At 55.9% G+C, this 16,502-nt stretch overlaps 2 pseudogenes; both read left to right on the forward strand.

Moving 5' to 3' along the window:
- The first annotated feature begins 436 nt into the window (after window positions 1–436).
- Window positions 437–5,462, forward strand: LOC141989921 (glycine-N-acyltransferase-like protein 3; annotated as a pseudogene).
- Window positions 5,463–8,224: 2,762 nt separating this feature from the next.
- LOC141988358 (glycine N-acyltransferase-like protein 3) lies at window positions 8,225–14,487 on the forward strand (annotated as a pseudogene).
- The last annotated feature ends 2,015 nt before the right edge of the window (window positions 14,488–16,502 follow it).

Here is a 16,502-nt window from a genome sequence, read left to right on the forward strand (position 1 = left end):
GGCTGGAGCAGCCCCAACGGAGAGCAAGACGTGGCGAGGACAGGGCCACCAGCCACTGCCAGGCAGGGACCTCACTGCCCCCCGGGCACCCTATCTGCCAAATTCTCCACGGTTCCCCTTATCCCAGGTGAGTGGGAGCTACTGGGACTCCCAAGTCCTGCACAGACCTGCCCTGGCATGGCTGGGGCCAGACACACAGACAGGGATTGCTATTGTAGGATCCTTGGTGAGTACAGAGGCTGGCTTCTTATTGTAGGATCTCTGGGGAGCACAGGGGCTGCACCCAGACTGCTTTATTGCAGGTTTGTTATTGCAGGGGTGGGAGGTTACACACACCCTGCCAGCTTCTGTTGTGACATGGGGGGATAGACACAGGTAACTGATGGGTTTCTCTCCTTCACCCACCCAGGTGCCCCCCACGCCACACCCGCTGGAATCTGCCAACGGTCCGTCCCCATCAGAGATGCTGATCCTGAGCTGCTCCTCCAAGCTGAGGCTGCTGGAGGGGACACTACGGAGGCACTTGCCTGAGACGCTGCCGGTGACATGGCTGTGCCTAACCGCACTGCTCACACCCCAGGGCCAGGACTCAACCCTCCCGCCCCTCCATGGGGCAGAGAGCAGGGGAAGGTCCCTCTGACTCCCCTGGGAGATGGGTGAGAGATCAGGCCGGAGAGGCAGGCCCCTCCCACCCAGATGCTGGCTGCTCTCCCAGCCACCCGCTCCTCCCTCGTGCCTCCCAAAGTCCAAACCCAGCTCCAATTCCTGCTGCTCACGCAGTGTAGCCGGCGGGACCTCCCCAACCAATCACAGGGCAAGTTGGCTCCATATCAGCCAATCACATCACAGGCAGGCCAGGCACCGTGTCAGCCAATCACTGCATGGGCGTCCTCCGTGACAGCTAATCAGAGAGCTGGGTAGCTCTGCCTTCCTCCATGGCTCCATGCCCATCACATGGCTCAAGTGTGTGGGGGGTCACCAGCTCCCTTGTCCTCCCCCACCCTCCCATGCCCAGGGTCTCCCCTGCGATACTAGCCCACAGGCCACAAATCAGGGGTCAGACCCCAAAAGTCAGGATAGTAAACCTGGGGGGGACAGGGGAAGAAGAGGCAGGCCCCCACAGCTTCCCCACTCATATGCCCTGCCCCACATCTTCCCCCAACACTCACTCCCTCCACATACCTGCACCCTCCCTGACCCTCACACTGATCCCTAGTGTCACCCCCACATCCCCCCACTCGTCCCCCAATCCCCTCTCCTTGCTGCTCCCCACATTCTCCTGCAACCCCCCAGTCTGTGCTTCCCAGAGCCTGGAGGAAGCCATTTTCCCTGGCCTTTGCCCCCTGAAATCATTGTGAGGTGGCAGTCATCTTGACTAAGGGCAGCCTGTGGTGTCAGCCCAATTGGCAAGGACGGCCATTTTTGAGAAGGGAAAAATACTCCCCAAAGGCACAGAAGATCATGAGACTCTGAAACCCCCTGATGAATAATGGGAGGCTCCTGACAGAGTCACGAGAGCGGGAATTTCTGCCCCTCCACCTGCTCTGACCCCTGCCCCATGTCTTTGGCAGGTCCTCGGTGCCGTGATGACCATAAACCACAGGAACCCGGCTGGGTACGAGGTGCTGGTGGATTCGTGGTCCGAGTTCAAAGCTGACCTTACCCGGCCATACAGAGAGGTGCCTCCCCACAGCCATCGCGCTGCACCTGGGGGCCTGCGGGAATTGGGGGGTGGGGAGTAAGACATGGAGCCTTTCTCCTCTAGGCAGGGGCCAGCCTCGCTCGGAGGGGGGATTGGGATTTGAGGCCTTTTCCTTCTGGGGGCCCCAAGGTGGGGGCCAGGCTGGCTCAGGGGGGGGAAAGGGGGGTTGGCCAGCAGATCAGTCATTCCATTGGGAGTTCCCCACTCTGCTCCATGTGGGGAAGGGGGGGTTGGCCAGCAGATCAGTCATTCCATTGGGAGTTCCCCACTCTGCTCCATGTCTCCCCCAGCAGGTGGCATTGGACGTCTCCGATTTCTACACCAACATGTACGTGGCGTTTTACCGGGACCTGGGTGCCTACTGCGCCCTGCTGGGCAACGCCGTCAACTGGAGCCAGGCCTTCTGGATCCACGGTAACATGGACCCCACAGCACCAGGGAGAGCCCCACGGCGACTAAGCATATATGTTCTGTCTGGGCCAAACCCCTGGATCCCGCCCTACAGTGCCAGCCCCGAATCCCTCAGATCCCCCCAGTCTGCCAGCTGTATGGGGGACAGGAACATATGGGGTTGCTCCTTCCAGGGCTGGGCTGGGGTCGGCTCAGCTGAGCACATCCTTTTCCCTAAGGGCTGGGGCCAGTAGCTTTGGAAACTCAGACTCCTGCCCCTCCCGCCCCCTGTGCCAGGCTGGGCTCCCCACACATATGGGCACTTTTCTCCCCACCATTCAGTCCCCATCCCCACTGCTCTCAGCTCGTCACTGCCCCCTCCAGGGCTCCAGGATGGGGTGTACGAAGCCTGCAGGGACATCTCCGTGGCTAAAGGGGTCCAGCTGGAAGCGTCCCGCTACTTCACTTACCTCCACCCGGATCCCAGCTCCATGCCTGAAATCCGGTCAGTGTCTGCTTGTGCCACAGGGCCCCTGGCCAGTGTGGCACTGAGATGCCCAAGGTCTGGCTGGCTATTCCCCATGCAGGGCCTGGGGCACTGGGGTCTTGTTGCCACCAGCAGAATCCCAGTGGGATTGGTAGGGAACTCAACCTCACTCAGGGAACCTGCAGGGATTGGGGAGCGTAGCCATGGGGTGGATTCAGCCATGGGGAGGGAGATCCCTCTTCAGCTCCTGCACAGGGCCATCAGCCGTCAGCCTTGGCAGGGCTTGGGCACTGAGCAGCTGTGCTCCCCTGATCCGTGCACCACATCTCTCCTGGCCCAGGAACCTTCCCTGCCCACAGTCTGTTCAGACCTCGGCTCCTCACATAGGTGCCGACTTCTGCTTCCTCCAGTGGGTGCTCGATCCGCCTCTGCCCCCGGCCTTGCCCCGACTCCACACCTTCCATGACTCCCCGCCCCTGCCCCAAAGTCCCTGCCCTAACTCCACCCCCTCCCTGCCCCTATTCTGACTCCTTCCCCAAATCCCTGCCCTGGCCCCGCCTCTTCCCCGCCTCCTACCCTGAGTGCACCACATTCCCGCTCCTCCCCCGCCCTCCTGGAGCTTGCTTGGCGGTGGGCGGGGACGGAAGCGCTGGGAGGTAGGCAGAGGAGCGGGGAAGTGGCGCGCTCAGGGGGGGAAGGCAGAGGTGGGGTGGGGGGGAGGGAAGCTTGGCTGCCGGTGGGTGCAGAGCACCCACTATTTTTTTCCTGTGGATGCTCCAGCCCCGGAGCACCCACGGAGTCAGCGTCTATGGCTCCTCACCCAGGAAGGGAAAGGCACCCCAGGGGCGTTTTGGGGGTGGGGGAATCTCTATCAGGAAGGGGAATGAGACACTCAGTTCAAACGAGACGGGACAATAGGCAGAGCTGCCCACTGTGTGGGTTAGTGGGGAAAGGCCCCATGTCCCATTTCCCCCCCACCCCCACCCAAACCAGACAGCTGCCCACTTTACTTGGCTCCAGCGTCACCCTTTCCTGAATCCCATGAGTTTGGCTGGGTCTCACAGTAATCTTCATGGGAATCCCGCCCTGCCTGGGGGGAAAGCCCCTTCTGATTGGCTGCCTCTCAGAACTGCTGCAATAAGAGTTCCCTGCCCCTGCCCCTCCCCACAGTAATGTGACACCTTTCTCATGGAAGGGGAGAGAAGAGGGGGGAAGAGGCAGCAGGAATTTCTCAGCATCTCATGGTGACATCACTTCCACTCCCCATCCCTTCCTGTGAGCAATGGGACGGGACGGTACCTGGGCTCCCCCTGTCCCTGGGACACCCAACCTGGGAAGGGCAGAGGGGAGCCCGCTGCAGCTGCCATAGGGCTGGGAGGCGTGGAAGAACATCAGGAGGTACAGAGGGGAGGCTGGGAACAGAGCTGATGGTTCCCGGTACGGAGCAGAACTGATGGGGCAGAATGAATTAGGGGATGGTATGATGGGATAGCCTAATGTTGGCAATTAATTGATCTTTGCCCAATGGTCTGTGATGGGATGTTAGATGGGGTGGGATCTGAGTTACTACAGAGAATTCTTTCCTGGGTGTCTGGCTGGTAAGTCTTGGTCACATGCTCAGGGTTTAGCGGATCACCATATTTGGGGTAGGGAAGGAATTTTCCTCCAGGTCAGATGGTCACTTCTGACCTTAAAGTCTATGATTCTAGTCTATGATTCTATGAATTGCTGTGTGGGAGATGGAGAGATGCTGGGGTAGGAGCTTCTGCAGGGAGGCCCATATCACCATAATAAATCTGGGACTGTTGGCAACAGTGATTGTCACACCGGGGGAATTCAGCTGTCAAGGGAGGCCAGCAATCGACAGCGTAATCTTTTTTAAAAGCCTCATGATCTTAGGGCCAATCTCATGATTCTGAGGTGTCACTCCTGATCGCTGACATTTGTGGGTTGGCCCAGCTGCTCTCTTCCCTCCCGCCCCCCAGGTTGGACCCGGCCGTGAGGCTCTCGTCCCTGGACATCTCTCACACTGACCTCCTGAATGAGACATGGGTCTTTGGGGGGAATGATAGGAGCAGGAGGTACCTGACCAGCTTGATCCGCTACTTCCCCAGCATCTGCCTCATGGATGCTGCCAGCCACCCTGTCAGCTGGATCACTTCAGACCAGTTTGGCGCCATGAGCCATGTCTAGACTCTGCCCCAGCACCGGGGGCGTGGCTACAATAGGGTGCTAAGCAGCTTGATAGCCAAGCGGTTACACAAACTAGGCTATCCCAGCTACAGCCACGTGGCCCTAGACAACTACCCCACGCAGAGGCTGCAGGAGAGGCAGAGCTTCCAGTGCCAAACCAGCCTGTGCCACTTCATCCTTCACAATGCAGCACTGAATAGAACCCCCATGTTAACCCCCAGCCCGGCTCCAGACACAGCCCCTGCATAAGTCCCCAGCCCAGCCACCCAGGGGACCTGCCAGGCTGGGGCTAAGAGAAGCCAAGGGAGGAGGGTAGAGGAGTCTGGGGATCAGTGTTAGGCCCAGTGGAACCAGTAACATCTTCCAGCTCCATCCTCAAATGGGGTCTGCTTCCCACAGCCTCACAGCACCATACGCAGCTTTACAGGGTCTGTCCTAGTCTCCCAAGCTCTATTACCTGCCCTCCTGGGTGGACCCCAGTCCCCCGACCCCATATCTGTAGCACCCCCATCCCAGTTCCACTTTCAGACACCGCAGCAAGAGCTCAGTGATATTCCATCCAATCAAGTTACATGCTCACCCTCCTCCTGCTTCTGCTCTGCTCCTCCTCCCCCGCTTTCCCTGGAACAGCCTGCTCAGCGTATTACATCTCTAACTCCTCCACAGTCAGTGTGTCACCGTCCCCCCAACCCTGCCAGAGACGTCTCCCCTGGATCTCCTTCTCTCCTGTTTCATAGATTCATAGATACTAAGGTCAGAAGGGACCATTATGATCATCTAGTCTGACCTCCTGCACAACGCAGGCCACAGAATTTCACCCACGCACTCCTGCGAAAAACCTCTCACCAGTGTCTGAGCTATTGAAGTCCTCAAATCGTGGTTTAAAGACTTCAAGGAGCAGAGAATCCTCCAGCAAGTGACCGGTGCCCCATGCTACAGAGGAAGGCGAAAAACCTCCAGGGCCTCTTCCAACCTGCCCTGGAGGAAAATTCCTTCCCGACCCCAAATATGGCAATCAGCTAAACCCTGAGCATATGGGGCTTGTCACATCTCTCCCCATTGCAGTCTGCTCTCATCAGCTCTTTTCCCCGCTCCTGAACAATACAAGCCACAGCAGCTTTAAATGGGGCAGGAGGGGCTGGGCAATTGGTCCCCATTCAGCAACATCTCCTTGAGCACAACGTGCTGGGCATGATGCTTCTAACCCATGATGTTCCACATGGATACAAACCAGTTCCTATGCCAAGGACTCCCTCAGTCTGTCTCAGTAACTCAAAGGTTAAATACCTTTCGGGGATGTTGATTATCTTCAAACCAAACTTCACTATCCCCAAGGACTCCTGGCCTGAGGTCACACTCAAAAGCAATCCAGACGTGTTAAATTCAGCACCACACAGCCAAGACACCCAAATCCCCTTAACTCCACCCACCAGCATTGACCAATAGCATGAAGCGTTTCTGGCTTTGTGATCCCAGCTGCGATTACACTGACTGTTGAAGACACCTTTGAGTATTTCCCCTTTACAGCGGCACTCCCTGGCACGACTGGGACCTCGTGGGCGAGGGGGATGGCAGAATTACAGCTAGGGCCATGCAACAGTTTCCCATTTTTCAACCCACTTTTCAAATGAAATTTTCCCAAAAGAGGTTCTGCTTGTTCCCAGAGTGTCGGCTTTGTGTCCAGACACTAAGAGCCTGAAAACCAAAGTGTTCTGGGTGCGTAAGCCGGTCTGCAGGGTGATGTGTGCAGCAACAAGGGTCCGGTCAAATATCTAAGGCTTCCTTTGGTAAATTAACCAATAGCACCAGTTGGAGCCATCCTACCAAATTTCTAGGATCACTAAATATTTTCCCTGGAGGGACTTTAAAAGGCAAACTGAGTGAGTGGGGAGAGCACAGCAATTGCAACTCACCTATCTGTAGTTAAGAATAATAAGTAAACACCCAGTCCTGCCCTTTAGTGTCCCCAGTTGTGTCCTCTGATTCACTTCCCTGCCCACAACCACTGAACAGATGACACTTCAGCAGTGGTTTCCTCTTCTGCTACGCTCCACTCACAGTTTGGTGTCAGCTGTTGGCCTCATCGCAGAGCCTGGCATCAGACAGGCCTGTGTCCTACTATCCTTTGAGAAATGCCAGCTGGGCCAGCCCTCAGGCTCCACCACCCCACCCAGCTCTGGTGATTTCAGCCTCATTTGTGCGGGGTAAGAGAGGGCTGCCCGGGGCTCCCTCAGCCCTGCTGACACCCTTGGCCGCTTTGGCAAAGGGCCACCTCGGTGCTGCCTCCCAGTGAAGAGTTTTCTGACTTTGTAAAATCTGCCCCTCTGCTCCCCATGGCTCTCGCAGATCCACAGCGCCGTGATGGATAAACTGTGGGAATTCGGCCAAGAGTGAGGTGCTAGTGGATTAGTGGCTGGAGCTCTAAGCTGTGCTGACCCAGCTGCACAGAGAGGTGCCACCCCTCAGCCACCACACTGCACCTGGGGGCTTAGCTGGCTCGGGGAGTGGGTAATGGGACACAAGGTTTTTTTCCCTCCAGGGGACCCCAGGGCGGGGGCCAGGCTGGCTTGGGGCGACAGGCAGATCGGTCATTCCAGTGGGAGTTCCCCCTTCTCGGCTCCATATCTCCCCTGGCCGGCGGCATCAGCTGACTCTGATTTCTACACCAACATGTACATGGCATTCTACAGAGGACGGTGCTGGGCAGCATGGTCACTATCAACTGGGGCTAGGCCTTTTGTATCCACAGTAATGTTGGGGTGCCTCGTCTTGAGCCCCACAGCCACTGCATGTCCCCCCACCGTCTGGGGCCTAACCCCAGCAGCCCCAGACAGTCCCAGCCCGTGAATCTCCAGGCCCTCCCCAGCTGCTTCCGTATGCCCCATGGGGTCAGGCTGCTGGGCTGGGATTGGCTCACTTGATGCAGGCCCCCTTTCATGAGACCTGCATGCTGGTGGATTGGCTTGGTCCCCTCTCCTCCCTACCTGCCAGTCTGGGCCCCCCACAGCCACGTTCCCCATTCAGGGCTTCTACTGCTCAGGGTCTGTTGCCGCCCCCTGAAGGGCCCCAGGACAGGGTGTTTGAGGGACATTGCTGGGGCCAATGGGGTGCAGCTGGAGGCATCCAACCACTTCAACTACCTCCACCCGATCCCAGCACCATGCCTGAGATCCGGTCAATGCCTGCCTGGGGGTGGGCACAGGGGTTGGACAGCTTCACTGGAAAGCAGCTGGCCCCGCTCCTCACCCTGCCTGGGCCCCAGGCCAATGGCAACATCCCACAGGGATTGACACTGCCTACACAGCCTGCTCTCTGGCTGCTCAGGGACCCTGCAGGCACTAGAGAGCTCAGGCACAGGGTGTTTGGGGTGGGGGTGTGACATTACACTCCATAATCTTTATGAAAATATACTTATGATATGGATATGACATAACTGAGATGGTTTATGCAAGATGGTTCAGGTGAGATATCATTGGAAAGGTTATGATTTACTGAATGTGATTATCCAATTTGTAAGCCTGTATCATTTCTCTATCTGAAGTTAGGAATATTGACTATGTATCTGTATTTCAAATGTGTTACTTCGGTTGTCACCCCCAACCAGCCCTTCAGGTACAACAATGGAAAAGCCAGACAGGGCTAATGTCCCATTAGCAAAGACAATGGACTGTGAAAGAGCTTAGTCTTCCTCTGGGTGCTCCAGACAGCCTACGAGTAATGGCTGTCACAGCCCTGCAGAGACATGGGTCTGAGTCATCTGGTACTGGACCCACCCCTTGGAATGCTAGTGTTCTTCCACTGCGAGACAAAGGGTTCCCACCATACACAAGAGATATATAAGGCAGGGGAGTGATATGATCATGGTTCTCCTCTGCCTCCCCACCCAAAGAGACACTGAAAAACACCTGGAAACAAGAACTGAACTTAGGGGAGAAGGGTTGAACCCAGGTTGGGAGGGCGTCCAGTCTGTGAGTGGAAATACCTGAAGTCTCAAGCTGCAGGCCAGTGCAGCTGCCTTTCTAGACTTTCTATAATCTACCTGTGACAATAGTTAGGGTGAGAAATTACGTTTTATAGCCTGTTTCTTTAGTGAATCAAATTTAGTTTGCGTGTTTTGTTTTATTTGCTTAGTAATCTGCTTTGTTCTGTTTGCTACCCCTTTAACCACTTAAAATCTGCCTGTTATAGGTAATAAAATTTGCTTTGTTTATTATTAAATCCAGTTTCTGTAATTTCTAACTGGGGGTGGGGAGGGGAAGAAGTTGTGCATATCTTCTACCACATTGAGGGAGGGGGCAAATTTATGAGCTTGCATTGTATAGATTTCTCTACAGTGCAAGACAATATACCTTTGGGTGTGCACTCCAAGGGAGGTGGATACCTGAGTGCTGGGACAAATCCCTTAAGCTGAGGCTTTCCAGAGCTGATCTCAGTGTCTGTGTTGTTCTGCAGTTGGGTATGGCCCTGCCTCTGGGTGTGCTGGAGGAGGCTTACTGGCCTGGCTCAGCAAGACAGGTAAAAAGGGGGCCCATGCTGCCAGAACAGGTGATCTCAGTGGTGTCCCCGCACATGAGGTGGCATCCCAAAGGGGGGCAACCCGTCTCAGGGGATCCTGATTCAGCCCCCACGTAGGCTGTCATTTCAGAAAATCATGAGAGTTACGGGGAGCAAAGCTGTGTTTGAACATTACAGGCGATCCTGTATCCTGAAAAGGTAGGTGAGGCAAAAAACGGAGCAGATAGACCCATGGAGGGAGGGCAAGACAAGGTCTAGGGTGGCAATGGCCCCCCTTGCTCCATAGCAAGTGATGCCCCTGCCCAACAGCTGCCCAACCCACAGCCCTGGAGATCTGCACCCTGGCAAGCAGCCCAGGCAGAGCACGGACAGCTACCGGCCATGCTTCCTCCACCGGCCATCTGTCCCGTGCCACGACTCCGCCAGCCACCAGGGCCCCAGGGGCAGGGGCATCTTCCCTCCCCAAAGCCTGTTCAGTCATTGGCCGCTCACTCAGGACCCCAGCGAAGGGTCTGGCTCCAGGGTCACTCTGGGAATGGGGAGAAGCTTCCCTGAGGAAGGAGATATCCCCTCTGAGACCCACCGAGCAGGGACATGACACAGCGCTGCTCCCACCTGTGTTAGTGGGGAAAGGCTCCATGCTCCCAACTTCCCTGAGCCAGCTAGTCCCTCCCTCCCCTGGATTTACCCTGTCCCCCTCTGCTTCCCCAGGCTGGACTCTACCATGAGGTTCTCGTCCCTGGACATCTCTCATGCCGACCTGATGAACATGAAGTGGCCCTATGCGGGGAATGAGCAGAGCCAGGAGTACCTGGCCAACCTGATCCACTGCATCCCCTGCTGTTACCACCTGGACACCAGCAGCCACCCCATCAGCTGGAATGTCATGGACCCCTTTGGTGCCATGTGTGACATTCTGTACCTTGGGGGAGTGTCCTGGAACCCCCATATTCCTCATGTATATATGATTGTGATCTTGCATATAAAGTAGGCCATGTGAGGTATCAGGGGAAAGGTTATGATCTGCTGAAAGTCATTTTCCTATCCATATATGTATATCATTAATGCATATGAAGTTATGAGAATTGTGTTGTATGGTTGTCACTAAAGCATGCTGTAAGTTGGGGAATCAGTCAGATATTAGCCCCCTGGAGGCAACAGCAAGGAAAGTAACCAATGCCCAGGCAGGGTGTCAAACAACCCATCAACAGCCATTGTCCAGCACCCACACCCCACCCACACCAAGGGAATTGCTCAACCTTGCTTGGGGACTCAGCAATGCCCACAAGACATGCCTGGACTTGTGTTCTCCAAGCACATGGGACTGAGGGTATAAAACATAACACAGGGGCCCCATGCTTGGCCTTTTCTCCTGCCCCCACCTGTGCTGCAAGCAACAAAGACACTCACAGAAGATTGAAGACTCCAGCAGAGGAGACTAGTCCAGATTTCAAGGGTGAAATCTGTGTACTATGAACTGTAATAGCCAGTGGGGTGAGAAAAATTGCTTAATCTAGATGTTGTCCAGTCTAATAGGGTTGAGAGTTTAGACTGCATGCTTATAGTTTATTTTCCTTTGGTAACTAACTCTGATTTTTTGCCTATCACTTATAATCACTTAAAATCTATCTTTTGTAGTCAATACATTTGTTTAACTGTTTATCTTTACCAGTGAGTTTGCCTGAAGTGTATGGTAAATATGCTCAGGTTTTGCCAAGGTTGGTGTATATCCACTTTCCATTGATGAAGTGGGGAAGGGTGGGGATCTGGGACCAATTAATAAATTTGCACTGCCCATCTTGAGCATCTACTACCGTGTCAGCCAATCACTGCATGGGCGGGCTCCGTGACAGCTAATCAGAGAGCTGGGTAGCTCTGGCTCCCTTCATGGCTCCATGCCCATCACATGGCTCCAGTGGGTGTGCGGGTCACCAGCCCCTTTGACCCGTCTCCCCCACACTCAGGATCTCCCCTGCAATACCAGCCCAGGGGCCACAAAACAACTTAGGGATCAGACCCCCAAATCAGAGAGACAAGCCCCAAACAGCCCTCACTCCCCATAGACCTTGTCCCATATTACCCCCAACACTCAACCCCCCCACATCACAATTCCCTCCCTGCCTCTCCCGCCCAACCCTAGTGGCACCCCACATCCCCCCACTCAGCCCCCAATCTCTTCTCCTTGCTGCTCCCCACATTCCCCTGCAACGCCCCAGTCTCTGCTCCCCAGAGCCTGGGGCAGCCATTTTCCCTAGCCTTGCCCCCCTGAAATCATTCTGAGGTGGCAGCCATCTTGGCTAAGGGCAGCTTGTGGTGTCAGCCACACTGTCAGGGACAGGAGAGGGCGGCCATTTTGGGGAAGGGCAAAAAACACTCGGAGAAGGCGCAGAAGACCACGACGCTGAAACCGCACAATAAACATTTGGAGGCTCCTGGCACAGTCGTGAGAGTGGGAATTGCTGTCCCTCCTCCAGCTCTGATCCCCAACACCCTTGTATCTCTGGCAGGTTCTCAGTGTCGTGATGAACATAAACCGCGGGAACCCGGCTGGACATGAGGTGCTGGTGGATACATGGCCCGAGTTCAAAGCCATCCTCACCCGGCCGCACAGAGGGGTGCTGCCCCTTAGCCACCGCGCTGCACCTGGGGGACTGGCTGGCTCAGGCGGGGTTGAGGGGCGGGGAGGAAGGGAATTGGGATTTGGGGCCTTTCCAGGCTGGATCAGGGTGGGCAGGCAGATCAGTCATTCCTTTGGGAGTTCACCACCCTGCTCCATGTCTACCCCGGCAGGTGGCATCGGACGACACTGATTTCTACACCAACACATACGCAGCGTTCTACCGGGACCTAGGCGCCAACCGGGCCCTGCTGGGCAGTGCCGTCAACTGGGGCCAGGCCTTCTGCATCCTCGGTAACATGGGCCCCACAGCACTGGGGAGAGCCACACAGCGATTGAGCAGATAAATCATGTCTGGGCACGACCCCTGGATCCCGTCCTACAGTGCCAGCCCCGAAGCCCTCAGCTCCCCTGAGGCTGCGCGGCTGCTCCCATGAGCTCTCTGGGGTCAGGTACCTATGGGGCAGCCCCTTGCCAGGGCTGGGCAGGGGTCAGCTCACCTGACCACATCCTCTTCCCTGAGGGCTGGGGCTAGTGGATTGGAAGCTCAGACTCCTGTCCCCTGTGCCAGGCTGAGCTCCCCACACATATGGACCCTTTTCTCACCACCCTACAGTCCCCGTTCCCACTGCTCACGGTGCATTCCTGCCACCTGCAGGGCTCCAGAATGGGGTGTACGAGGCCTCCAGGGACATCGCCAAGGCTAAGGCAGTCCAGCTGGAAGCATCCCGCTACTTCACCTACCTCCACCCAGATCCCAGCACCATGCCCGAGATCCGGTCAGTGTCTGCCTGCATCACAGGGCCCCACAGGGGGTGTGGTAGGGAAGGGGACAGTCTGAGAGGCTGGGGCATTGGCCAGCATGGCACTGGGATACCCACGCTCTGGCTGGCTATTCCCCATGCAGGGCCTGGGGCCCTGTTGCCACCAGCAGAATCCCAGTGGGATTGGTGCTAAGCCCAACCTCCCTCAGGGACCCCGCTGGGACTGGGGAGCATAGCCATTGGGTGGGGCCAGGTACGGGGAGGGCCCTGTTCAGCTGCTGCACAGGGCCCCAGCCTCTGCCAGAGAACCCTGATGCAAATGGCTTCTATGCCACCAATGGGACCCACCCACAGCCCCTGGGGAAGGGCACTCCTGAAAATAGCTATCAGCCCTGGCTGGGCTTGGGCAGTGAGCGACTCTGCTCACCCTGTCCCTTCACCACATCTGTCCTGGACCAGGATGGAGAGGAACTTTCCCTCTCCACAGCCTATTCAGACTTCGGCTCCTCACCCAGAACCCCAGGAGGGGCAGATACCCAGGGGGCGTCTCTACCAGGAAGGGAAATGAGACACTCAGTTCTAACTAGAAGGGACATTAGGCAGAGCTGCCACTGTGTGGGTTAGTGTCCCATTCCCCACCCCCTGATCCAGCCAACTCTCCCCTCCACTTGGCTACAGCATCCCCCTTTGCTGAGTCCCATGAGTTTGGCGGGGTCTCATGATGACCTTCATGGGAATTCCCCTCTGCCTGAGGGGGAAGCCCCCTCCGATTGGCTGCCTCTCACAGCTGCTGCAGTAAGAGTTCCCTGCCCCTCCCCGCAGTAATGTGACACCCTTGTCATGGGTGGAGTGGGGAGGGGGGGAAGAGGCAGCAAGAATTGCTCAGCATCTCAGGGTGACATCGCTTCAGCTCCCCATCCCTTCCTGTGAGCAATGGGGACAAGATGGTGCCTGGGCTTCCCCCTTCCCTGGAACACCTGGCCTGGGAGAGGGGAGCTTGCTGCAGCCCCCAAAGGGCTGGGAGGGGTGGAACAACATCACGAGGTGCAGAGGGGAGGCTGGGGACAGAGTTGATGGGTGACTGTGAGAGGCAGAACTGATGGGGCAGAATGAATTGCTGTATGGGAGATGGAGAGATGTGGGACTAGGAGCTTCTGCAGTGGGGCCCATAACACCCTAATAAATCTGGGAGTGTTGGCAACACACGGAGGTGGAAGGAGTTCAACTATCAAGGGACACCAGCAATCACAACATAATCTTTAAAAAAAGCCTCATGATCTTAGGGCCAACCTCATGATTCTGGGGTCTGACTCCCGATCACTGACCCTTGGGGCTTGGCCCTGCTGCTCACTGCCCCCCCAGACTGGACCCGTCTGTGAGGCTGTCATCCCTGGATGTTTCCCACGCCGACCTGCTGAATGAGACGTGGGCCTTTGGGGGGAACGACAACAGCAGGAGGTACCTGGCCAACCTGATCCGCCACTTCCCCGGTGTCTGCCTCCTGGACGCTGCTGGACGCCCTGTCAGCTGGATCATTACAGACCCGTTTGGCATCATGACTCACGGCTACACCCTCCCCCAGCACCAGGGACGCGGCTACATCCAAGTGCTGCTGAATGTCATGGCCAAGCAGATGCACGCATGGGGCTATCCCAGCTACGGCCACGTGGCCGTGGACAACTAACCCATGCAGAGGCTGAAGGAGAGGCAGGGCTTCCAGTGCCAGCCCAACTGGTGCCACTTCATCCTCCACAACACAGCACTGCATAGAACCCCCACGTTAACCCCCAGCCCAGCAGCGGGCACAGCCCCCGCATGAGCCCCCAGCCCAGCCACCCAGGGGACGTGCCAGGCTGGGGCTAAGGGAAGCCAAGGGAGGGTGTGGGGGAGTCTGGGGATCAGTGTTATGCCCAGTGGAACCAGTAACATCTCCCAGCACCAGCCTCACATGGGGCCTGCTACCCGCAGCCCCAAAGGCCTTGCCCTCCCCCACAGCCCGATACTCATCTTTAGAGGGTCGGTCCTACTCTCCTGAGCACCATAACCTGCCCTCCTTGGTGGACCCTACCCCCCAAGACCTGTACGCACAGCACCCCCATCCCACTTCCCCTACACTGCCCCATCCCAGTTCCTCTTCCAGACACGCCAGCAATGGATCAATGATCTTCCACTTAATCAAGTTACATGCTCACCCTCCTCCTGCATCTGCTCTGCTCCTTCTCCCCTGCTTTCCCTGGGACATCCTGCTCAGCCTATTGCATCTCTAACTCCGCCAGTCAGTGTGTCACCCTCCCCACACCCTGGCAGAGACATCTCCTCCGGATCTCCCTCTCCCCTGCTTCTCTGGGGCTTGTCACATTTCTCGCCATTGCAGTCTGCTCTCATCAGCTCCTTTCGCCACTCCTGGACAATACAAATGGTAGCAGCTTTAAACGGGGCAGGAGGGGCTGTGCAATAGGTCCCCATTCAGCAACATCTCCTTGAGCACAAAGTGCCGGGCATGATGTTTCTAACACACAATACCTGTTCCGTATTGATACTAACCAGCCCGAAAGTGTTCCCATGCCAAGGACTCCCTCAAGGGCCAGTCTGTCTCAGTAACTCATGGGTTAAATACCTCCTGGGGATGTTGATTATCCTCAAACCAAACTTCACTATCCCCAAAGATTCCCGGCCTGAGGTCACACTCAAAACCAATCCAGATGTGTTAAATTCAGCACCACACAGCCAAGACACCCAAATCCCCTTAACTCCACCCACTGGCATTGACTGATAGCAGGAAGCGTTTGGGGCTTTGTGATCCCAGCTGCAATTAAATTGATTGTTGAAGACACCTTTGAGTATTTCCCCTGGCACGGCTGGGACCTCATGGGTGACGGGGATGGCAGAATTACAGCTAGGGCCTCACAAGAGGAAGTTACTCACCTTGTGCAGTAACGATGGTTCTTGGAGATGTGTGTCCCTATGAGTGCAGTGTCCCTTTGGTAGCAGTGTCCCGTTGAGCCCGCTCATGTGCTCTCCCTCCCTTGTGGTCTGCCTCAAGGCTCTTTAGCACTGCACGGGCGAACCCCCCTCACTTCCTTCTCTACCACAGAGCCCCATAGAGAACTCTGAAGTAGAGGGGAGGAGGGCGGGTTGTGGAGCACCCATAGGGACACACATCTCGAAGAACCATCGTTACTGCACAAGGTGAGTAACTTCCTCTTCTTCTTCGAGTAGTGTCCCTATGGGTGCTCCACTTTAGGTGACTCCGGAGCAGTACCCACCACTGGAGGCTGGGACTTTGGAGCGGAGTCTTTTACTACAGAGAGCACTATGGAGTCGAAGATGGTGCAAGTAGCCAAATGTTCAGTGATCGCATTATGTTCTGTGAAAGTATGGACAGAGGCCCCAATCATTGCTCTATAGATTGGGGAGATAGGGGTATCCCTATGGAATGTGATTGAGGTCAGAACTGATCTCATGGAGTGCATATGGATGGAAGCAAGTTGCGCCCTTGCTAATTGATTAATGCAACTAGAGACCCATTTGGATAGTCTTTGAGGAGATATCACAGAGCTTTTGGATCTTTCTGTGGATGAAAGGAAGAGTTTAGGGGATTTCCTGAAGTCCTTAGTCCTATCCAAGTAGAATGCTAATGTCCTTCTAATATCTAGCATATGCACAATTGTCTCCCAGTTGTCACAATGTAGTTTTGGGAAAAAAACAGGGAAATGGATCTGTTGAGTCATATGGAAAGTGCAGAAAAAGTCAGGCAAAAATTGGGATATGGCCTTAGAGTTACTTTTTTTTTTTTTTTTAAAGACAAAGGCCGTGAATGATGGGTGTGCCATC

The sequence above is a fragment of the Natator depressus genome, chromosome 6 (genome assembly GCF_965152275.1).
Source record: "Natator depressus isolate rNatDep1 chromosome 6, rNatDep2.hap1, whole genome shotgun sequence".
Taxonomy (NCBI): Eukaryota; Metazoa; Chordata; order Testudines; family Cheloniidae; genus Natator; species Natator depressus.